Below are 25,170 nucleotides of genomic sequence, written 5' to 3'. Positions count from 1 at the left end.
AAAGAAGTTTGTAAAAAACAGCAAAATGTTGCTAAACACACGCTTTATTTATTAAACTTCCAGTGTAACAAACACTACATAGACGCCACTCTTTAAGCTATCCACCAGCCTTTAATGTCACTCTTCAGGCTCTGAACCAGCATGTTCTATTCTGAATTCTAGCAGCTTTGTGCAGTTCGTTTAGAGAGACAGAGACATTGTTTGGAAATGCATATTCTGTTTCTGCCCATATGGCAATTTGACCCGCAAGGGTCAGATAGATAGGCCAAGATCCCTTTTTAAATATGCACCGCATGGCGGTGTGTAGCTGATAGGACTTTGTCGGCATCTACTTTGGCTTTGAGTGGTCGCTTTTGCATTAAACAGATCCAGGCACTTGAAAAGTTGGGTGTTTGCTGGCGTTGACAAACCACCACAAACATGCAATCCGGCTTCTCTCATTATGGGTTTGTTAATTTACTTTTTGGGCTGCCGCATTGAAGCATTACAAATTGTGTTCGGGCCTGGGTTTCGCTGAAAAATAAATAAAGTTTTAACGAAATGCCTTCACGGTAACATATGTGAGGTCTCGGACGAATCCGCGATAAAAAGTGGTACTTATCTGGTTAAAGGCACGGCAGAGAATTGCAGGAATGACGGAACATCCCATTGAAGTACCCCGGTCAGCTGCTTAACATGATAAATTATTGATGGGTCTACCTGATGCCTTCTTGGTTCGAGATATGGAGCAAGAAGCCGCGTGCCTTAAACGGTGACCAGCTCGTTCAGCTTCCGACAAATTCCAACAACTTACGTCGATGATGGAAACGAAACCTGCAGAATCTTGATGGCTTAAGTTGATGAAAGCTGTGAGATCGTTATCGCGGGCTATTAAGTTATTTAGTTGATTTATATGGGTATTACAGGGGTTACATTATCCACTTTGCCGGTAATTGAAAAATTTACTGCTCAGATGTCGTTAAGGTATAAGCGTGTTAATTAAAAATCCTTCTGCAGCACCAAAACGATTCGTCCAATCGTTGCAAATTGCTCTGGTTAGTTAAAACTACGGCTCTCTAATTGTACCGTGACTAATACAATAAAGTGATCTAGTGGAATGTGTAACATGACACTCTGTTTAAACTGTCCGGAACATTGACGAGCACCGACATTAAACGATTAATATTATGACTTTGCCGGATTGATACTAAAAATACGTTTATTCGCTTATTTTTAGCGTTCACCTGCTCACTGGCCTGGAGACTCCTCGACTATTTAGGTCCATTTTCCGGCCAGAAATTCACGTTTTGTCTGACCGATGATAATTCCAGTGTTGGAAAATTGGGGCTTTTCGTACGAAATTTATCAAAGTTTTTATCATTTTGGCAGGAATTTTCAAATCTTTTTAGAAGAGTTTTTCATGTGATTAGATCGATAATTGTTCGAGTTTTGTGGGCTTTAAAATGTTAAGAGCATTTCCATTAACGATCAAGAAAAAATAAGTTTCCCAAATTAACTACACAGCGTTGACTTGCAAGCCATTTTTGTTAGCAATCTAATACAAAGTTGTAACAGTCTAAGAGAACATTCAGGCAAAAAATGGGGGGAATTATTCATCAAAAACACTCCATATAATTAACATTCTCCTCTTAGTTTGAGAAACTGATTCTAAAGTCCATTACTTTCACTAAACACCATTAGCTGATTTATTAGACTGTAGTAAATAACTTTGAAAAAACGAAATTTTAAGCTTGGTTCATGTAGAATTATTTTCTTTTCACGTACCATTGTACTTATACTAAATTTTAATAAAAAAGCCACCCTTTGCGTGAAGATTTTCCGCGAAATTAACAATGTTCAATGCGCTTTCTTCTGAACAGGGAACGACTAAAACTATTAAGAAAATTGATTGCTTTTCCAGGAGTAACTTTCAACAGGTTTTTTAAATACCTAAACATACAGTGTGTTATTTAAGGACGTAGCCAAATCAGGAGGTGATTTTCTTCACTTCAATCATGATTTGAGGAAGACAAGTTTAAATAAGCATACGGCCGGAAATGCGTTATTTTCCAGAAGGCAGGGTTTTGAAACCAAAAAAGGTATTTCAGAAGTAACTTCATTATTTTTTTTGTCGCTTTTACTGAAATTCGCCAGTGGTATTTACATTAGTAATGAAATGATTTTGCTCGAAAAATACTAAAGTTATTAATCCTAGTAGCGTCCAAAAAATGTACCCCAGCGACATTCTTCGGATTAAGCAACTTACAATGAAAGGTTTTGGTCTCTTGACTTTCTTTCGTATATGGTTTCTGTTCTGAGTTAAAAATATATTTTTTAAATTCACCTGTTCTAAAGTCTACCATACTTTATAGAAATTAAAATTGCACGAATTTTCGCTGACATTAAACTGATCTTCGCTAAAGCAACAAAATACCATTAAACTATTGCAGATCTTTAGTATTTACCACCGTGTATATTGATACGAAATTACTTCCGAACCCTAAGTTCGGCTACGTACTTAAGTAAGACCCTGTAGAATACAAATTTATGAACTTAGTGCTCATTTTAGACTTCGATTTCTGATTTCACTTAGATGTTTTATTTTTATGATTCTTTTTGCATAATATAACTAAATTTTCTTCATAGTTGCCACATATACAGGGTGTTTAAAAAAGTTGCGAAAAATCTATGGAGGCGACTCTATGGGTCATTGTCGAAAAAACCGTTCCGGGTATACCTACATTTTTGCACTCGCTTTCAAGGTACAAAGTGTGAAAAAAATGCTTCGTGTACAAGGTAAAGTGGAAGAAATGTTTTATGTTTACTGAAACACCCGGTATAAAAAACATGCGTAAGCACTTATTTGAAAAAGCGATTAAAAGGGACGAAATATATATTTAGCAACGTATTCGATCATTTATAATCGCCGAATCGAATGGTCATCTGCAATTATTCGTTTTCAGCCAAATTTATTCTCGAATCGTTCATTATTCAGTGAGTAAACCAACCACAATCTTAAAGCGAAAATTAACTTTAATATCGCTTACTTTTGATGAAACTGAGTGGCAAAGATGATTGTTTTTGTTTTGTTCAATTCTCCTAATTATAAATTATTATAAAAAATTATAAAAATAATAATTTTAAGAATAAAATATCTTTTTCGTGAAACGCATAATTTTGAAGCAAAAATATGAAAAACCTATTTAAACACACTGTAATATTATACAAAGTAAACAACAGTGCAGCAGTCATTTGCACAAACCTCTACATGGAAGAAAGTAAATGGTAAAAATTAATCGAAAATAAAAATAAGTTTACGAGGTTTTTTATTTTTTGCTCAGAGTTACTGGAGGTCTCTAAAAGTTTAAAAAATATATGCAAGAGAGTAAAAAGGCGTATTTAACAAGATCAAAATCGTATGCAAAAAATTTTTGAAAAAATCGGTAAAACCCAAAACCACAAAAATTCAGATCTAATGAACGCGTTTAAAGACGACGGAATGAGAGAGAAATTTTAGGATTTTTTTCCAAAAATCTCTTACGGAAACTGGACTTAAGAGATTTTTCCATGGAGGCAAAAAAATGCAATCTCGTTTGGCTTCAGGGAAGTTAATTTCCTTTACTAATGATGCTGTCCCCATTTTCTGCCCGCATTTTTCACAGCTGAGGCGCTGATTCTTCTAATAAGCTATTTTCGACATAATCTAAAATCAATATTTGGGCGGCCGCCTCGTAAACCGTATTTGTTATTAATTTTTTATTAAATGAGTTTGCACCTTAAGCCGAGTACATGATTTGGTGCGCGTTTTTTGAATAATATACCTACTTAGAAGAACGTATAAAGAAACGTGCCTTTAATATTTGCTGAGTTTTGCACCTCTGCCAAAAATTCCGGTTGTATAAAGAACAGTGTAATAATAATTACCTATTGCACCGTTTAGATACGAGCGCAAAGACCTTTATTTATGTATCCTTTGTTACATACAATCTTGTAGTATCATCTTCGCTCATCCAGTAAATATTTATCGTCCAATAAAACATGCTGATAATCACCCCCCGACCGGGCTGTTTAAGCCCATTACAATATTTCGTAAAGTGAGTTTTCTTCAATTTAATACCCCTTTGTCTTTTATGGTATGGCAGAAACCGTCAGTAGTACAGGTGAATGTCGGATAAAATCGAACTTTCTTCCCTATGGGAGTTTGCTGTACAAAGCCGGCACCTGCGGCCTAATAAAAAAATTTCCATGTTTCAATCAGTAGAAATTCTCCTCGGCGAAAAGACAATTGAGATTGATTATGGTGAAACGGGTTCAGACTAAGCGTTAGATTAGTGAATGAAAGTTGAAATATTGCTAATTATGGGGATTTATATCGTGTCTGTAAATCTGGCTCAGATGGTTCAGTCGCTTTCACTTATTCCTGCGTAGACTGATTTGATTGGAAATTGATCTAAATACCAATTAAGGATGTAATTTGCCAAATCATGCCATAGCTATAGGGTAGAAGTCTTCGAATGTACATTCTCTGAATGAATGAAGATTAAGATGATGAAGCACACTTTCGAGGCAAAGWAGCTAATTGAGGTACCAAGTGAACAAGCAGAGGACGAAGTATCGTTTAAAAAGTATTTGCCTGTCGAAAAAGATGAAGCAGAAGTCTTTAAACAAAAATCTGCAAAAGCAGAAGAGACTCCAGAAGAAGAAGAATATCAAGTTACCACTAAAAATTGCACTTAAATCTAAAAACGTTGAGCACAAAAATATCAAACCAACCGAAGAAAAAGTATGCATTAAAAAGTACATGATTGTCKACARAGATGAAAGAAATACCGATAAAACCAGAAKAAACACTGGCGAGACCAGAAAAAGCGGATACGTCCACAGCAATGAGARTCTGTAATCAAGATGAAGAAACAGACTGCATCAAAGAAACCACAATCTGAAGAAGCAGCTGATGAACTCACTRTATAATCTGTCACATTTAARCCCATAGTTCTGAAATTCAAAGACATAGAGGAAGAGTTTTAAKTTTCATTGAACTTATGATGCAGAAGAAAACCAAAGCGAGGACTAACCTGGTCGGCGAAGAGTCATTGAAGAAGTTGGAAGTGAAGAACCKGCCGTTGAGGAGACGATGAAGAAAGCGATGCTGAGCTTCCGTTATACGATGTTGAGGTTTGTGAACGTTTCTATGGAAAATATTCCGTGGCCCATGAGGATGAAGACGAAAGGCTTGAATAAAAAACTAAAAACATCGGACGGACCAACGCGAAGAACTAGAAATCTGTTGTTGGTTGACAATTAATTTGAAATTCTCAAGCCATCTTCGGATAAGAATTTCCTGCCGATTCCCGCTTGTTTGTTTTGAAGAAGACGGAGCTTCTACTACTGTTCATCGTCCTAATGACCGTTTGCCGGCATCAAGTAAACAATTTAGCCGCTCAAACGATCCAACGTTTCAAGTAACGGTCGGGCGATGAGAAAGATCAAAAGAATGATTCGTCAGACTCTCAAAGGAGCGAGGCAGGCCGCGTGATTGAAGGCTTATTACTCTTATTAAAAGAGGGTTCAGGTGTTCCGTGGTCAAGTTGATTGCGATGCACCGATAAATCCTCTATTTAAGCACCGACCTTCAGCGGACTGATTTCTTTTTACCGGCCATCCATCCCATTGTGAATTATTTTCTCCCGTTCGCTTTGTTGCTGCTCTTTGCCAGTTTTCGTCGCATGTTTGTCTATAGTTTTCCGGCACATTTGAATTTTAGATGATTCTGATTCGAATATGCGACCCCTGAAAGTCGGCAGCTGATTGCTTTCGTTTCATTAGACGCCACCCCCGCAGTTGATGGGAAAGTCTTAATTCATTCGAAGCGATTTAAATTTGTGATTCAGTTTTGTTTGTCTTGTGTGGATTTTCCGAATATAATCAAACACTGTTCAAAGCGCGGTTCCTGTAACTGGCAAGAGATCGTTTATATGCAAATATGCTGGCTGGTGGAGTGAAATTTTTGAGAGTCACGTCGAAAATGTCCCGGCCAATCTGCATTGAGAATCGTGTCTTGTTCTCTCATATTTGCTGTCAAAATTCGACATGAAATAAACAAAGAGTTTCGAGAAATGGGCCCCGCATGCCGCTTAAACGCTTCAGAGTTACAAGGGGACCCTCCGTCAGACTGTCGGGGGCATTTTATAGCTTCGATGGTAGACAGATAGCGAACCATCGTACTCAGCAGGGTACTGGAGACACTGTCGCTGTTGCATTTCTCTGAACTGTGAGATGGAGCTAATTTATCATAGTTTTACGATCGTTTTTGGGCGTTTTATAGTTGAAAACAAGTCGTAGTAGAGAAGCAACCGAATATTTAAAAATTGAATTTGGCACACACGAAATCTTTACTTCTTGAGCGCACTAGAATATTTTTATAAGAAACTCAACCTATTAAAGGACAAATTTGAGTGAGTTTTTTCACTTCTGACAAACTTCAGATGCATTTAAGAGCCAATAATGCATTTTTGGACTTGAAAATCGCAGTTTTCGTGAAAATTGTACGAACATTTTTGGACAAAAAATCTTCTTTTGCTGTATTTTGATAATTGAAAAATGTTCGTCAAGCGTCCAATTTTCCCTCAAGATAACTTTTTGAGGAGTTGAATAATTTTTAAGGTTTTAAGGCCCAACAAACGATTTTTCAGGGAAAATTCATAGTGGATTCAGGGCATTCCTAGGCGCATTTCAGGTAAAAAACAATTTTTTTCGGAAAAATCGGGTTTCTTCTGAACCGTGAAATTTTCGATGAAAATTACTTTTTGAAAAATTTAAATCGGTTTGTAAAACATGAAAATTATGAGCATTTTAAGATCGAATGATCGATTTTATGAGCAAAATATTCTCAGTGTTTGCTTTAAGGGAAATTTCCAGTGCAAATACGTTCGAAAACCCGAATTTTCGGAAAATGTTTTTTGCTGTTAAAATGTTCGCAAGACTCCCTTGGTACAGATTGGAAGTCAATTGGAAAACTTGAAAGTTGTCTTGAAAATTTCAAAATTATTAAATATAATTTTTTGGATTGATGACGAGTTTCCAATGCATTTAAGGCCGAAAAACGAATTTTTGAAATTGCTGACTTTTTCTTCTGCAAATTTTTCGCATGACTCTCTAAACACTGGCTCGATTTCGACAATTGAAAATTTGTTGGACCACGCATGATTTCAAAAAATCCACTTTTCGCACAACAAAAATCGGTTAAAAACCTTAAAAGTTATGTGGGTTTTTACTGGGAGAAAAGGCGATTTTCCCCCAGTTTGGGTAAACAGTGTATTTGGGTTCTCAGCACTTTTTTTGCTGGAGAAGTTTCAGTGTAACAAAAAGTTGCCCTTTGGAAAATTGAAATCGGTTAAAAAGCCTGAAAATTACTCCAAACCCTGATTATTTTCAAGTTTCTCATCCGATTTCCATTTTACATAAAAGCGCGGTTTAGAGGAAGCCAAACGGTTTCCAACGAATTTCAATTTTTCAAAATCGGGCCGGTGTTAAGAGAGTTTCACGAAAAACTAAAAAAAAATCATTTTTAGCTCTTACATGCATCTGGCAATTTTTTAGAGTGAAATTTCAAAATGTTCAAAATGTCAAAAGTTTCAAACATTTTCAGCTAAATTCCTCAAATCAAAATGCTTGGTTAATTTAAAAAATTGGCTAAAAGTTTTTGCATATTATGAAAGTAATTATCAGCAGTGTGAATGAATAACAGTTTAAACGATGGAAAAAAAGGGAAATAAACCACATATTAAAGTTAATATAAAATAGAGAAATCGGGCCTGTTTTCACTAAAATAGCCCTTTCTATAATCGATAAATCATGCTAAAATAGTAAACAGTTAAACAGGCAATAAAAATGAAAATTTTTGAAAAATGTCTGCTAAAAGAGGCCAGAAGAAAGAATAGGAAAGATGGTAGTAAATGAGGCAATCAGAACAGCAATATATCTAGAATTAAAACAATGGAGAAATAGACAGAACAAATGCAACAAAATTTGCTACAACCAAAGCAAAAAAAAATGGTTTTTATTTTTGCAAAATCTTATTAGAAGTAGCAATGAGAAACATATTAATTTTAATGAATAAGAAAACCGCAAAACAAAAAAGAATTGAGAAACTGAATCGACTAATGCACAATAAACATTAGAAATAGGCAATTTTAATAAAATAAAATGGAAATTGAGACTGAACACTAAGAAGCAAATTAAGAAATAATCCAACAAGAATAACGGTAAATGGCTTGAAAAAATTAACGAAACGAACTGGTTATGATAACAATAAAATTGTTGAACATATGACAGAAATATCGAGGAAACTAAACATTCAATTAAAATTTTCAAGGTAGATTCTTTCGCAAAGCAAACGCCGCTATAAGCATAAGGAGATCAAGAGAATAACATTGACAATAAATGAAAAACTATATTAAAAGAAAAAAATAAGTTTTATTAAGTCACAACAACCTAAAGTCAAGTAAATAAAGTCGCATGCAATGAAGAACGCAAACGCGCTGAAGAAGAAAATGCAAGAAGGATTAAGAACCGAAAATTGTGAATTTGGTCAAATAACACACAAGACTTAAGGCGCTAGTTTCAATAAGAATAGGTTAAAAAATGTGTTAAATATTCAAGAGTTTTGCAGAAAAACAACTACCAAAATGAGGCTTGTTTTTTTAAACTTTAAAATCTAAGTCGTGCAAGTTTAGCAACTCGGTTTTCTTTAAAATTGTTTTGTCTTCATCACTTTTGCGTCAAAAATAGGAATAAAAAATTGGAAATATAAAATCTATTAAAAAGTATTGCTTTAATAATAAGTTTCTCTTAAAAAACATGTATTAAGAAATGGAACCAACCCCATAAGGCTGTTGTGCTTGCCTAAAGAATGAACACTGTCAATGAAGGCAAGAATTAATATAAAAACAAAAAGTTAAGAAATCCTGAAAGAAATTAACTTTCGCAGTGAATTATGATTTTAAAAACCTAAAGTGAAACAAATAAACTCATACACAAAACATATAAAAATCGCTATCAAATTAAGCATCATCAAAATGAAAAATTATGTGTAGGTACTTAGTAAAATTCCTGTTGTCAAGTTGTCGGGGTGTTAATGCAAAGAAACCTTTGTTGTCCTAGTAGTTTCCATCTCTTGAAGAAAATTGACTTTGCAATTGCCATTAGGTTTATTGTAAATAAAATTGTGAACAGGTGAAACAGTGTGATCAAATTTAGACTTTTTATGGTCTCAATCTTCAAGCATTTCTTCCAATTTTTTCATTGTTCATCATCAATATTACAAACGCTCAACATTTCGAAGTAAGATTTATTTCTGTGTTCATATTTCAACTGGAAGGACCTGGAGCCTTAAATGTAGATTAATGAATAAAATAATGGTGATCTTCCAGTTGTTTTTTCCAAGTGAGAACAATGATTGGGCTTGAGCCATGGGATTGTTAGCTGTTGAATGTCCCCGGCCATAAATAATCCCATGCAGATGATCGAAAAACGGCAGAAAAACAACTTAATCGTCGCGTTAACGTGTGTATATTGAATAAATAATCATTGCCACAAAACCAAATGTTGCCATTAGCAGTTGTTTGAAAATATACAATGCTTCCCCTGTCGTATATCGAATTACGACGGCATAAAACACGTGTAAACCAAAACACACGCAGCACACAGACTCGTTAAAATTTTTACCGTTTCCTCTTGTAGTAAATATTTCTAAATCGGAATGCACAGATTGGGTATTATTGCCGTTATTGAACACAAAACAGCCCATTCAGCTCACGTCCGTCCATCAATCGAATCCAGCGGACAAATGCCACCCAATTATCAATCTCAAACAAACAATTATGAAGGTTAAACAATGTCCTAACCAAGTCGTTCACACCTCTAAATCATGCCCATAATGAGCTGTTGTGCAAACACAGTTCGATCAAATAAGAAAAAAAGGAACTGAAAATCCTAAACGGGTCTTCTTTAACCACTCGGGATTCTCATTCACCAGTGTCGTAGACAACTCGCACATCTGCCTCATTTAAATGATTCCAGCAGGAAAAACCTGAAGTTTACTCAAATTACGCATAAAACCCACAGGAAGCATTCTGAAATTAAATTCAAGTCAAATTTCCGAAAGCCCAACACGCACATTACCTCAATCCATTGCCTTCCACTTTGAGAGTCATCGATCAAGAAATACACCGTGGCCGTTTAAAATTCAGAACAAGAACAAGACAGCAACGAAAGTCAAAATAAAACTCCGAAGTCGGGAGATAAAAAATCAAATTGAATAAATATTTATTTAAATGAAGCAGGCCGGGTTCGAGGCTGCACTCCAAAGATTACCTGCGGGTTAAACGAGGACAGAAGGACGGATGAAAAAGGAGATGGGCGTAGAGGTGAGACCGTACAATACCCAAGAGGTTGGCCATTGTGTTGATCTTGTGCCAGTGGCGTAGCAGATGGTTTTCCGATTTGGGTATCCGGCAAAAATCTCCCTTGTTATTTTTTCGAAGCAGTTATCTAATCTTAACACTCAGTTAGGGATGAAATGCCTCGTTAAAAACCTTTTAAGACGTGTGCGAAAATATCCTCTCAAAACGCCCTCGCAGATGCATGGGGTCCATCCCTTGGCATTTTCCCCTTTTGGTAGCAATCATCGGATTGTGTAATTTTAGATGTCGGTAATCGTGCCCATATGGACTCGCTCCGACGTGCCACCCATTCATAATTGCCGACTAAACTGATGCAAACAATTTGAAAGGTTTATTAATAGCTTTCTTTCTTTTGCAGGTCAGTTCTCAACCAATCCAATTCCATGCTTTGTAAGTACATATATTAAGTCCCTTGTGACATTATGCCAGATTAAAGCTAGAAATTGTTTGTGTAAACTTGCCAATATTTGCCCAAACCTTTAAGGTAAACGTTTAGACATAACAACATCGAAATTCATATGTAATACGGTGAAAATATGTGAGAAAACACCTGCCATCGATTTGTTTAAATAACTGGTTAGCAGATCGAGAGTAAATAGCAAATTTTACAAGCTAAGCTAATTTTCCATTCGATTTCCGGAAATATTTAGCCAAATCTTAATTAAGGGTTGACGACCCTGATAATTAAGCCGTTTGAAACGTTGTTCTATTTGCCCGTAAAAAACCAAAATGTGTCATCAAAGTTAGTTTAGTATGTGTGAACTATTCGGAAATATTCGGGCAGAATTAAAACAATTTACGTTGCTGGATAGGGCAGTTTTCCACTATTTTTGTTAATTATACTACTATTTTTTATTAATTTTACTGCCCAGTTGGAGCTTTCTGGCAGCCATTCATTGAAATATAAAATACTTTTAAATCGAGGTTTATCGCGTTTAGAAATAGGTGGAGAAAAATCGTCGAATCTGACTATGTTCTCATTCATGCTATTAGTAAACTATTTGGAAAGTTTCCAATTATCTTTTATTATCGAATTGTATCAGGAAATATTGGGGCGCATGTTTTGCAACCATATCGGCTTAGTTTCAATGAAATGAAATTCACACACGAGCAAAAACCTGCCAGTTTGGCCAAAAACGGACATCTGATTGTGTAAACGCTCCCAACAGAGAAGGAAATAGGAAATTTATACGAAATGCAATTGCCATCTAAATTATTGAAATTGTATGTAAACCAGGCGGAAACTAAATGGAGATTTAGTATTTTTCTTGAAAAGTAGCGGAAAATCGAATGCTTTGTATCTTGCCTATTTGGCTCATACTATGAATATACTAGTGGGAAACTGTGAAATGCCGGTCAGTTTTGGCTTATGACAGCCTATTTGGGGATACTATGTTTACAATCTACAGTGTTTATTCGAGGAAGAAGGTTTATCATACTATAAGAAACTAGTTGGGCATTTATTACTATGCTCATCAAAGAAACTGTTTTTAATATCGACTAAAATATTTTATAAGGGATCCAATCAAATTCCAAGTTTAAAAATTTCTGAATAATCAGCAGAAGTAGGGATTTTAGTGACACTTGGTTCGCCTTTCGATAAAACATTTTTCTTCGTGGTGCGAACATTTCAGTTTGTTGATGAAGGTGGATTGGGAATTACGAAGTTTTGTTTAACTGCACTTCAAGTTGTACGGTTTTTTCTAATTTCTCGTCAATTTTCAAAACTTTTGAAAAATCAGCGGAAGTGAAGATTTTAGTGAAATTTGTTTTGCTTTTCGATCAAACCCTTTTATTTATGGTGCGAAAATTTCAGTTTGTTGATGGAAATGGTTTGGGAGTTACGAATGTTTGTTTAACTGCGCTTTAAGTTGGACGGTTTTTTCAATTTCTCGTCATGTTTAAAAACTTCTGAAAAATCAGCAGAAGTTGGGATTTTAGTAACATTTGGTCCACTTTTCGGTGAGCATTTAAGCTTGTGGATGTAAGTGGCTTGCGAGTTATGAATTATTGTATAACTCCACTTTAAGTTGGACGGTGTTTCTAATGTATCGTCAAGTTTAAAATTGTTTGAAAAATCTGCAAAATTGAGGATTTTAGTGAAATTTGCTTCGCTTTTCCATAAAACCCTTTTATTCATGGTGTGAAAATTTCAGTTTGTTGATCTAAGTGGTTTAGCAGTTGCAAATTTTTGTTTTAACTGCACTTTAAGTTGGACGGTGTTTTTATTTCATCGTCAAGTTTAAACATTTCTGAAAAATCAGCAGAAGTTGGGATTTTAGTGGCATGTGGTCCTCTATTTGATAAAGCATTTTCCTTTATAGTGCGAAAATTTCAGTTTGTTGATGTAAGTGGCTTGGGAGATACAAATTTTTATTTAACTGCGCTTTAAGTTGGACGGTTTTTTCAATTTCTCGTCAAGTTTACAAATTTATGAAAAATCAGCAGTAGCGGGGATTTTAGTGAACTTTGGCTCGCTTCCAATTTTCTGCTGTATTTGGTTTAATGTTTCCTCGCATTGAATTGACTTTTGAACTAAATTTTAATTCTAACCTAACGAATTTTCTCCATAAATTATTCACTAGTGTAAACTAGACGAAAAATAAAGCTAAATTTACTTAATAACAAAAAACTAGCCACCACTTTTTCAATGGAAAACATGAGAGGAATAATAAGTTCGATTAAAATCAATAAAACAATGTTTTACTGCCCATTTCTTGTAAACAATCTCGTTACATGAAAAATACTTGGACATTTGCGTATATTTCATAAATTCAACAAACAACTAAGAATTTTCATTAACCTTGAGATCTCAGTTCCCAATATATTTTTTTTTTTGTTAAAAAGCGCAATTGAAAACAGTCAAATGAATAAAGCGTTCGAGCAAATGTCTGACACGATATTTCCATAATTTTGTTTCAAATTATTGCCTACTTTATGGACACAAATAGTTAATTTGTGTATACAACTTATGCCTCTGAGCTGCTTCCATCATACTAGTTATTACTAAACTATTCTCTAAGCCGAATCTTCAGCTGCAGGTTTTAGGCTGGATAATTGTTCGTTAAATTAAAATCATATTAATCACAAGATTTGACTCAGGAAAAGTCGGCTTTAATCAGATAAAATTATGCTAACCTCCATAGAAAAAGGGTATTTTGAATCACTACAATACACCATTTTGACTTAAGTTGTGAACTTACTATTCAGAAGGTGTTTTGATTTACAATCGTGGTTTTACTCAGAGTGTCTGGGCAAAATTGACAACAGATTTTATTACAGATTCTTAGAAGGATGCATCATTATTTATATTTTTATTTTTCTCTATTTCTTGATATTTTAAGTAAAATATGGCTGATTTTTTAAGCATCACGATTTGTCGAACAGAGTTTCTAAGCAGGTATTCAGGAAAGATCACAAATAAAAAAATGTGCGACAGAAACGATAATTACAGGCAATTTAATTAATTAATTAATTAATGAACGGAGAGGATGTCCGAGTTGCAGGTTTCCCGTTTCGAAACTGTGCAGCTAGTTCAACGTACTTTTCCTACATAAACACACGTATTCATATCTTCTCGTTAAGGCCATGTTTATACCTCCGCAACGAAACGGCTGCCTATCTTAATCAAAAACGTACTCAAACGTATAATTAAATGCTATAAAATGATTTGTGGCAATTCTCAAGCCAATTAGTCAAGTATTCTTCTCAACACGTTCGTAAATATCGAATACTTATCCAAGCTAGTGTGAGCTAGACAAGGATGGTGCGGTTCATTCATGTTACTGTAGATCCGTGGATTGAACTCACGAATACCTTGGTGACCCTTACGAGATTGTATAGGTATTCGTAAATTGCTTTCCAATTTTCATACTTTGCAAAGTGGGCGAATTTTGCACTATTATTACCAACACTCCTAGTAAATTATTGGATGACCCACAGTGTACGAGGTTTGATTAGAATACGAGAAAATCACACGAAAATTACAAGAAAAATTATTTCGGAAGACATTAATTGTAGAAATTCGCATGGAAAATGCAAAATCTGATATGGCAACCTTCGAAACGCGTGTTTCAACTTTATTTGATTTGCCGCAAAATAAACCGCCCTTTAAAGAGCTTTCGTCAACATCAAAGTTGTGAGTTTTTTGCTAGCGTTAAAATCGCAGAAAATGCGAAACAGTCCGTGAAAAGGACTCGGAAAACCGATTTGGTCGTTTGAAAACCCCACTGCCAACAACGTTCTTAATTTCTGATTTGTGTCCATATTTTCCCGCAAGAATAAATATTTTCGCTTTTGATTTATTTGCTAGACAGTAAAGGTTTGCGGAGTTTAAGAAAAATGACATCAACAAGCAAATGATTTATTTGCGCGACATGCAGGTGATTAAGCAACACTTTTAAGCATTTAAATCACCTTTAATGACCATGCTTAATTAAATTTTGGCTCGTCCAATTAACTAGCATCAGATAGCAAGCCTGGTTTTTAAGCTGCCATGCACTGATCTGCAGATACGGCGAATTCCGCAGGAATGTCTTCAGATGGTCATATTTAACTGCTCTCAATTCGCAGTCTGCCACATGCATTTTTCAACATTTTCTTTTGGAGTTTGCCACAAATTTCCAAACCTTGCATGGAAACATTGTATGTTTTTGTCATTCAGTCGTTGGAAATTTTAATTTCCATCTAACTAAACCGGCGAGATATTTGTGAGTCCGGATGCTTGCTAGTTCTTTGTAATTCACTCCAGATTCTATAGATTTTTCGATTTAAATTCTTCTCTCAACGTATGTTTTTAAACAAAGAACTGCATGAGTCATACGGTAACATGGTTTTTACATTTTCCTTAGTTTGAAAGTTATTCAAAGCCAAGACGATCTTGTTATAGATTCGTAGAAATTAAAGTTCGATTAGTCAGCTTATTTTTAAAAAATCATTGAACGTTTTTAAGGCTGCAATCCAAACATTGGTCGTTACAATTTCTTCAGTTTACGTCTAAGCGGTAATAACCACAGTTTGGGCTTTTTCCGTTTCTTCGCTTCAATTTAGTCAATTATTCCATTGATAAAGAAATTAACTACAATCGAATAAGTCGTTTAGAATTTAAAGCGATTTAAACTATTGCATATTCAGCAGCTTCTATTCCACCTGTTACGTGAATCCGACTCGAAGGACCAAATTATGTTACGTAAATTTCAGTCGAAGGGCCATCCTTGCTTAACACTGACGTGATTTTTATGTTTGTGGGTCATTTCCCTCACTGTGTTTTTTGTGTTGTGTTTTTCAGGCTACTGATAACTTCTCATGTTGCCAAGTGTCCTTTTATTACGCGAGTGACATTGCCATTACAACTTTCCTTGCTACAATTGACCGAACATTTCAAGGAATCACTCGAAAAATATGTTTCTAAACTAATCGAGTCAACCTTTCTCCTTCTGCATCGGGCTGGAAATATTGTAATAATAAATAAAAAATATTATAGACTCAGTCAGAGCAGCCAACCTCTGCAAGTGTCTGGGTGTATTTAGGGAGAACAGGAAACGAATAATTCTCTCCGAAAAACTGAGATATTCCCTAAAAAGGAGATTATAAATTTCGCAACAATGCATTTTATTGCACCTTCATCTCTCATTAACATTACGTTCAACTGCAGAGCAAAGATGTAGCTCCCTGTCTAAAAATATGTACTTTTTTAGCTGATTACATACATGTTTTATCACAAAAATGCTCAATTGATAGCAAAAATGTTCAACTTCACGGCATAACTTCACTTTGCAGCATCAGTTTTCATTATTTGCAAGACCTCACTGGTGAAACCAGTTGATATAAAGCCTTTTTCAAGCAATTATTTGATAATTCGAGGTCAAGGAAAATTGGCACAAAACTTCAAAAGGCTACTAATGTCTCACTTTCGTTTTGTTTCAAATTTCACATGGTTTCACATTCTTATGAGTTTTTTTTCCTTCACTTTCTTCGACAACAATTTTTCAAAAAAAATTTGCTTGCCGGTGTAGTGTGTGTTTCTATACATCTTCAGTATCATTTCAGCAATCAGTTGATGAGTTGCGTCTGCATCTTTGTGACCAACTTCCCTGTTAGCTTCTCAGAAAAATCGATTGTGCTGCTGAAAATTGCTAATAAGCAAAACACTAGAAAAAGAAACGACTTCTCCACGAGAAAGGTAAACTTTATGCATGTTCGACATTGTTCAATCTACATTTGAAGTTTTGAAGGGCACAATTTAAATACTAACCACAAATACGGTGTAACACTGGTTGCCAAAAAATATGTGCCTGAATGAATGGTCTTTGTACTTCCCAAGCAAGCCCCAGAAGCTCCTTACAAAAATTTCGCCAATTCCTTACTACTTAAGGAACAATGTTCATTTCACGACGTTTTACTAGCACGAGCTTCTTGCACCTTCAGAGGCCATTTGAAGATTGTATGGTTTGATGAAAGGTTTTCAAAAAACTGTTTCGAAACTTTTAGAAATCTTGATAGCTGATCTTTAAATGTGATTAATCAAAGTAACTTGAAGGGACTTTTGCTGGTGAACATTTGAGACTGAATCGCTTGTTGTCACATATACAGAGTGTTTCCAAGAAACCTTGCCAAATTTCAGGGATATGTAATAAGGGACATCGTCGTGCCAAAACAAGTTTGTTTTTGCATTGACCACCTATTTTTTCTAGGTTTAGGTTCTTCAACTTTTTTCCTTCATTGTACTACAGCACGGTTCTTCTAAAGAGAACTTGGGTTTCCAAATAGGAAATTGTGCAAATCTGTTACATGCAGCCCATGCCAAAATCGTGCTTGCTATTTGGGTTGTGCTGTTATTCACAATTCCTGGATGTGTAATAAACGCCCATCTATGGTGCTTTATAATAATAGTCGAAGCCAACGTTAATGATGAATTATTACAAAAACAATGATCGGGTCTTGGTGTCGGTCCGAGCTTCGCACTGGCGGTGAACTTTCCGAGTGTCCAAATAAATCAACACGATTCGAGAGAGAGAGGAACGGTTCAAATTAACTCTTTTAATCAGCGCGTTTAATTCTTTCTTCATGATTGATTTCAGTTTGATTTAAAAAAAGGAAAGGGGGCGAAATCCATTACTTTGAATGTCGCCTTCCCGGCCTCTCAAGCACCCCTTAAGGAGGCAGTCAGACACGTCAAATGAAAAGGGAGGAATTTACGTACTGAAAAACTCGCCCCTATACGAATTGGGGATTAACGGTTCACACACTGAGATGGGCATTAATGACGGTTCTTCTCGCGTTGTTTTGCCTCCGAATTGCGTAATTTCTGGGACCTTTCAGGTTTCTTCACCCAGCCCTGTTCGATACGTTTTTCCTGCAACGGAAATTGCACGTATTAGTTTTAGGAGCCAGAAGTCACGTCAAACCGTGTTGATGGCGTGCCGTATTTGTCACGTGCTTCCCATAGTGCACCCTCACGCCCATTGCGATCGTTCGATAATAGTAATAACTCACTCGGGCTTAAAATTGAACCAGTCTTGCAGGAAATTCCACCGAACAAGGTGGAACGAATGCAAAATTACGAGAAAATGATTAATAAGTTTCAATGTTTCCAATCGCTGTTTGCAATCTAGGTGCGTTTGCTCATTAAAATTAATTAAACAAAGTCGTCTGCAGCATGGAAGAGTAGAGAAACGAACGGACAGGAACAAAAAAAAAGTGCAGCGAAATCGGGACTAATTTATCTTTGACCACAGCCCAATAAGAACACAACCTAAACAAGCGGTATCAGCCTCCCTAATACCGTCGTCTCATGTGGGCCCACTGTGTGTTTAAGCTGCTAGCGAAAGATGGTAGTTGAAGATACCGGCTTCGGTTAGCTGGATGGTTACCGGCGACAAAACAAACAAAGGTGGATTTTATATGCCCGCAACACATGACAGCCACGATTTTTTAAGAGTTTTTGCAAGAGGAACCAAAACACCTTCAGTCACCCCATATTTTTCTGAGTTGGGTTTACCCGAGGACAGTTAGGATGCGCTTCATCGTGGTCTAATGTTCGCATTTCAGTCTCTTCTATGTGAAGTCATATGGGAACGGAAAATAGTCCACATTGATCAAGCTCACGATAAGTAGGCAAAGTTTCTCATTGCAGGTGTTTAGTTATCGCAAAGATAGCGAGTTTTTAGCGAATACGGTCGTATGTGTTCAGTTCTGGTGTGTGTCGCGATAAAAACCACCCCAGACTTTGATCGGTGCAAGGGTGTGTGGAAAAGAGCAGGTGTTTTGAATGAATGGCGCAACAATGTATTTTTCAAAGTCCATCAGCAGCATTTTGTTGAGATAAATGATCTTTTTCCGGCCCAATTCATTGCTCTTATTCTTGAAGAGAATATTTACTCACGCTGGCTCATTCAAGTTCAATGTACAATATGGGCAAAATTGGTTGTTTTGATGGGTTATTTCGGTACTGGTCATAGGTGTTATGAGCTCGATTTTCCAGAAAAGCTGAAAACGGCGTTTTTTCATATTTTTCTGGGTTAGTTTGTTTATGAGATACCGAATAAAACTGGAAAAGTCCTGATTTCAACTGTATTTTTTAGCTTCTTTAATTCTGGAAATATGCAAAAATGAAGTACATTTTTAATAGATAATCATGTGGATAGATAATCAACTTGAATAGAATTTCTTCGAATTGGACGAAAAACTGAGAAAAGGCACCCTTGCAACTTTAAGAAAACGAAAATGTTGTCTATACCGGATGTCTGTAAATCAGCTCTTATATCCGGGGTTTGGGAATAGTATAAAAATGTGATAAAATAATGTTAAATTTGAATTCTTCATAGCTTCATTTATTCTGCGTATTATTAGGATCTTGTTTGAACATTTCAATAAGGTCCATCCCATAATTCCCGGACGTCTACTAAATGGCTTACCACTGAGTGACCAATTCGATGGCCACGTCGTTTTTACCCCGGATTTTACCACCCGGATTTACCTGCCGTTGATTTTTTCTGGGGGGATGAAGAAATCAACGGCTTACCCTAAAATAACTTACTCTAAAGAACTTTAGCAGCAAGTTTTTTCAGTGTTTGAGGAATTACGGTCCATGGCTGTAAAGTCTGTGAAACGATGCTGAATTTTCATAAGAGAGATTCATGGAAATTTTGAAAATCTATTGTAATTTGTCTCTTGTGTTCATTAATTGTTGAATTTTTATTAAAACTGATGTTCTTGATCAGTTGATTTTAATATTTCCAGTAAGAACTTGACTTTTTCTTTTTTCGAAAACTATTACTCTCCAACCAATGTGAGAAAGTTATTCAGAAGCGGTTAGGTCGCTCTTACTGACCCTGGCTGACTTTTTTTGTGAAACTCACTTTTATAGGAAATTTCTGGGGGCTTTCAGGATTTTTTCAGATACTTAATCGAAGCGATTGGTCGATGGACAACACGATTTGTTCAGAAATTTGCCAGGGAAAAAACAAAATTTCCTGAACGCCACCCATAACATCACTCGAGAGGGAAAATCGGCTGCTTTAAGTGGGGAAAAACTCCACTGATTAGAAAATTACTGCCAGTTTTTCAGGATTTTCAGCATTTACCTACTAAGGGAAAGCGATTGGCCGTTGCTCTATCTGATGAATTTTTAAAAAATTGTTAAGAAAAACCAAAAAATCTGTCAAGCCTGCCCAGAATATCACTCGAAAGAGAAAATCTGCGGCTTTAAATGAGGAAAACTTCACTTTAATAGGAAATTTCTGGGAGTTTTCAGGATTTTTGCAGATACTAAATCGAAGCGATTGATTTGTAAGACAATACGGATTTTTCAAAAAATCGCCTAGGAAAAACCGAAAATTCCTGAATGCGTCCCATAATATCACTCGAAAGAGGAAATCGGCTGCTTTAAGTGAGGAAAAACTCACTTGATTAAGAAACTACTAGGAGTTTCCATAATTTTGTCAGTTGCGAGGTGATTGGTCGTGCAAACAATATTTTTTTATCCGTAGCGAATCCAAAACTTTAACAAATTAATTGACAGAGCACGCAGTTACAAACTAAACAAGACGCACAGGCACAAATAAGAGCGGCAAATTGAATTACGCACAAAAACTTTACGTTTTGTTCACGTTAGCTAAGAGAATCCCAGTGGTTTTATTATTTCCAAAAGCATAATACGTAAAAATCCGGACTCTAGTCATCATTATCATCTTCAAAGTTCGGTTATTGTTTGCCAATCGAAAAACTCCCGTTTCAATCTGAACCACGAGCGGCTAAATCTTGCAGAACCACAGACCGAACCCGATTCCCGTAAAACGTTGTCGTGCCGTACCAAATCGTGGGCGTGAATAGTCCTTTTTCCCTTTGAAATATCTCTTGTGCTTGTTTTCTTCTCGTGACTCTTTCGCAGATGACAGATATCAGCTAGCATGTGGGTGAGCCGTGCGCTCGTTCGATTCGAGAAACGTGACGTATCGAGGTGATTTTGATTGTCTATTGTTGCAATTAACATGTATGGTCGTGGTTCGCGATGAGGAAGCGAAGAGCGATCAACGAAAGTCGATGGCAAACATTCAGCCTGATTAGCAAGTGTGACTGTTTCTACTACTCCAAAAGGGTTTAGTTGTCATTAACCTCTTCCTGCTCCTTCGCATTCTCAAAAATTACTCCTAGAGCTGATCACCGTTAAACGGTAGGTGGCACCAGTGCACCTAAAGATCGAGTTTTGCCTATTGGAATTTATGATGGTTCGGTTCCGACTTTAGTATCCACCTCTGCGTTGCATTGGATAATTACGATTGTGCCTTTTGAGCAATAAAACGCATTTCAATGCGAAAACTAGTTCGCATTCGATTTACAACCAATCCGGGTAGAGAGTTCATATCGCGAATAGTGCACGTAAACTGGTTTAGTTATTAGTTATGTTAGTAGTTTCCAACAGCCCATTTCGTGTTGATGCTCGACAGTGAAAAACAAGTACATCTCACAAAAAGCAAGTAACCGAACATTTACGGTTTCGTTATTTGAAAAGTCCCACCAGCTGTGCTTATTTGCTTGTCTGATTTGCGTGTCGTGGGCACATTTGCCATGCTCATTCATTCCAAGGCTCGTTAACGCGAGGCTATTTCGTGCCATGTACCACTCGAAATTTATTGATTCTTCTCACTAAAAAACTGTAGGTAGTCTAAAGAATATCTCGCAGAATCCTCGCTCACATTTATCAAACGAGCGGATCGTAATACGTGAAAAGTGATGTTGCCCAGGTCGCTTGTAGCGATAAAATTGGCAGAAATTGTATACGAGATGGCGATGCAGGTGATTTTGCAAATCGTATTGACAGCTACTCAACTACTTGCACTAAATATACGGGAGTGGCAAGCGATTATTCGCCTTGGAATAATGTATGGGAGGCACAAGGGAGCGAGGACTGAAAATGTGGCAGGGATAGAGACACCAACAGCTTTTTGCATCATTTGGCAGGGGTTTTTAAAACCCCGTCCATAAAAGTTGTATTAGAATAAAAGCAAATGCCATATGCGAGTCAGGCTACTCCATCTGGAGGCAAACTGTTTTTTAAATTATTTGAAAAGTGGAGAAGCCACCTTATGGTGCGTCCAGACCTGACGAGCTGAGACTGATCCGCGGCAACTTGATGTTCAATTTTCTGTCGTTGTTTTCACGAAAGACTCTGCTCGTTAGGTTGGGATGCCGCATTATATTGCAAATGCAGAGACATTTTGCCTGCAGCTAAAGAAAAAATCGGCCTAAATTAAAGTAGTTTGGTAGATGAAGCAAAGCGTCGTGAAGCGTGTTGAAGCCTATTTAGAAATGCGCCTTAAGCCGCAAGGATCACATACTAAAACAGGTTTCCATATAAGCTTTAACGCGCGGAACTTCAACTGGCGATAACAAACTTTCTTAGTTCTTCCGAACCCTTTTCCACTTACCCTACGCTACATGCTGGTTTACATCGGAAAAACAAAGTCATTTTGTCAACAACTGGACTGGACTAAACCTTCAGACCGCATGAAAACGTCTATGAAAATCTCTTCTGGTTGCGTTTGAATGGTTAGCGCGATTGGTCTGAAGGCGGTTTTAAATGTGACGATTAATCTAGCGTGTTCGGTATGGACCAGGCCTTACAAGAAAATCGTTATGAGTAGCATGTAAAAGCATTTTAGACGCTGATTTTCATTCAGATGATTTGAAACGCTCAGCGCGTAGTGGCGCGTTCGATGTGGACCAGGCTTTACAAGAAAAGTCTTCAATAATAGTATGAAAGATAAGCTTCTTAGACGCTGATTTTCATTCAGATTGGAAAGCGCTGTACTTTCTCACTTATGTCAGGCTTTCACGTACACAGAATCACGTTGCCCAAAAAATGTCAGGAAATATTCATCCTCAACGGAAACAATGTGTTCTGAGGCGCGTTGTAGCATACATAAAAACGAATTTTTTCTCCTGGAGAGTGCAGAAGCTTGATGGAGATCAGCCTTAAATGAAAACAGTCGCATAATAGAACAGTTAAAAGCGATTTCCAGATATGATTCAGTTGGCGACAAAATGGTTTTTCAATTATTTGGCTGATTTCTCATATATTCGTTCCCAATTAAGCTGCGCTTAATCCAAGAGTAAATCCGCGTCTAGTCGTATGAACATGTTCGTCTACATTCTGCGTAAGTTTGCTCGTTCGTATCTCTAAACTTTCTTACGTGGCTCTACTTTTCATATACACTATTTTATGCGTTTTCTCAAAGTCAACTTCCTAAGCATTTGCGATTTTGTTTTTAGAAGTCTTTTAGATGTTCTTGTTCGATTTTAACATTGATCAGCCAGTATTGAGTCAAAAGAAAATTATAAGTCTTTAAGCGCTTTCTGGCATCTTTTGCAGGATGAAACATTATTTTTCTTGCAGAGATTAGCTCAAGCTCTGATATTTCTCAGCCAAAACGAATTTCTCCCTCCATTAATTCCGTCTAAGAAGAAGTACTTTCATTTTGAATATTACTTGAGTTTTTGCTACTTCAACAATCGTCATCAGTTTTCTGATCTTCGCGTGCCTACTCGTTCCGAATATTGGCGATTGTTTACGGATGCTCCGACTAATTCAGTGGTTGTTTTGGAAAACCATGTTCCAAGTTTTTCAGCCTTGATCTACTACGGCTTCCGGGTCCTCTCTTGCCATGGACCTTTCCCTGGAGAATCGCCTTAAGGAGCTGGTATTTGTTTTCGTTTGGCTTAATATGGCCCAGATATTCAGGTTTTCTTTTTTTGTAATGTTTATCACTTCTCTTCCTTTCTCCATTCTTCCCAGTACCGATTCATTAGACACCCTGTCCACCCGTGAAATCTTCACAGTTCTTCTGTATACCCACATTTCGAATACTTTAAGTCTTTCTCCGGTCGCCTCTGTCAATGTCCATGATTCAATTTCGTAAAAGAGTGCCGAGAAAACGTCGAGATTCCAAGGGATTTTGTCTTTGATATTAAGTTCCAAATGGAGGCTTTTACAAAGTTTTGATATTTTCAAATACCAAATATTATAAAAATATTAATAACCTTATATTAACTATCGTTGTCAAATAAGTGAATTTGGACACTCTCACTCTCTCCACTGGACTCTCTCTTGAACAATAGACATTTTCGGATGTCCTGCTTACTTTTTATCATGATCTTTGCTTTTCTTGTGTTCATTCTTAGACCATATTGTGCACTAGCACCCTTTATTCTGTTCATTAACTCTTGCGAGCCAATCAGACTATCGGCAAACACTAGTGTCGTCTGCGAATCGAATGGGATTGATACTTTCTCTATTCGGCAGGATTCCGTTTTTCAAATTTCGGGAAATATTTCCTCCGAGTATTGTAAGTAATTGTAAGTTGAAGATCAGAATAGAGAGAACACATTCCTGTCTAACATCACGCTATACAGCAATGACATCACTCTGTTTATTAAGCTTTCTTATGGCTCTTTGGTGCCACTTCAAGTTCCTTATGATTTTAATATCAATAACTTGCATCATCCTTTCGTGCAGTACCTTATCGAACCCTTTCTCGTAATCACTAAAGCTAGCAAGCTCCCTTCATGTTCACATATTCTGAAAATTCTTCGGTGAATTTTCTTAAGAAACAGCTTCAACAAGCGGCTCATCAAGCTGAATAATCTATGGTCCCCACGTGTTTTGGATTTCCCTTTCTTTGGTAGGGTTATGAATTCGGGAAAAGGACATTCTTTTGGAATATTTCCCATATAGTAAATATCGTTGAAAATGTCAGTTCACATTTGTACATATTTGTCATCAAGGAGTTTAAGGAATTCTGATTGTATCCCATCTAGCCCTGGAGCCTTTCCTTCATTCAAGACTGTATTAGCGGCCCCAGTTTTATCAGCTAGTATTTTGGGGCCAGTTTCTCCGTGAGAGATTGGTGAGTCTCTCCCTCGGTCGTGAATAGATTCTCTATGTTCCTTTGAAATATTTTCGGTCAAGAATCAATTCTCTGTTTTCGTTCGTTAGCTTGCTTACGGTTTTTGTTTTTGTTCCTGTTCTTTCTTTACTTTTTAGTGTACTTAAAATTCATCGAATGTACTTTGCAGTTCTTTAATTTCGTGACAACACTCCTCCATCTCTTTGTGCTTTGTTTCCCTGATCTTCCCTTGCGCTATTCTGTTGAGTTTTTGGTACTTTGTGGCATGATTTTTATGTTTTCTCGTTTCTTCCATAAGTTGCATAATTGTCATCCTCGATTTT

At 36.6% G+C, this 25,170-nt stretch overlaps 1 protein-coding gene across 3 annotated transcripts in view; it reads left to right on the top strand.

Annotated features, from left to right (window-relative positions):
* Positions 1-25,170, top strand: part of LOC109539913 (frizzled-2) — a 63,456-nt gene that overhangs the window by 27,111 nt on the left and 11,175 nt on the right. The window contains exon 3 of one of the 3 annotated variants that reach the window (XM_048669994.1): positions 10,801-10,832. The exons of the other annotated variants lie outside the window; for them this stretch is intronic. The gene's annotated coding sequence lies outside the window, so the exon portion shown is untranslated. The remainder of the gene's footprint in view (positions 1-10,800; positions 10,833-25,170) is intronic. 3 annotated transcript variants of the gene reach the window in all.

The sequence above is a fragment of the Dendroctonus ponderosae genome, unplaced genomic scaffold (assembly GCF_020466585.1).
Source record: "Dendroctonus ponderosae isolate FM_Combo_2020 unplaced genomic scaffold, Dpon_F_20191213v2 Dpon_F_20191213_9, whole genome shotgun sequence".
Lineage (NCBI taxonomy): Eukaryota > Metazoa > Arthropoda > Insecta > Coleoptera > Curculionidae > Dendroctonus > Dendroctonus ponderosae.
This window is presented reverse-complemented; position numbering and strand designations above follow the sequence as displayed.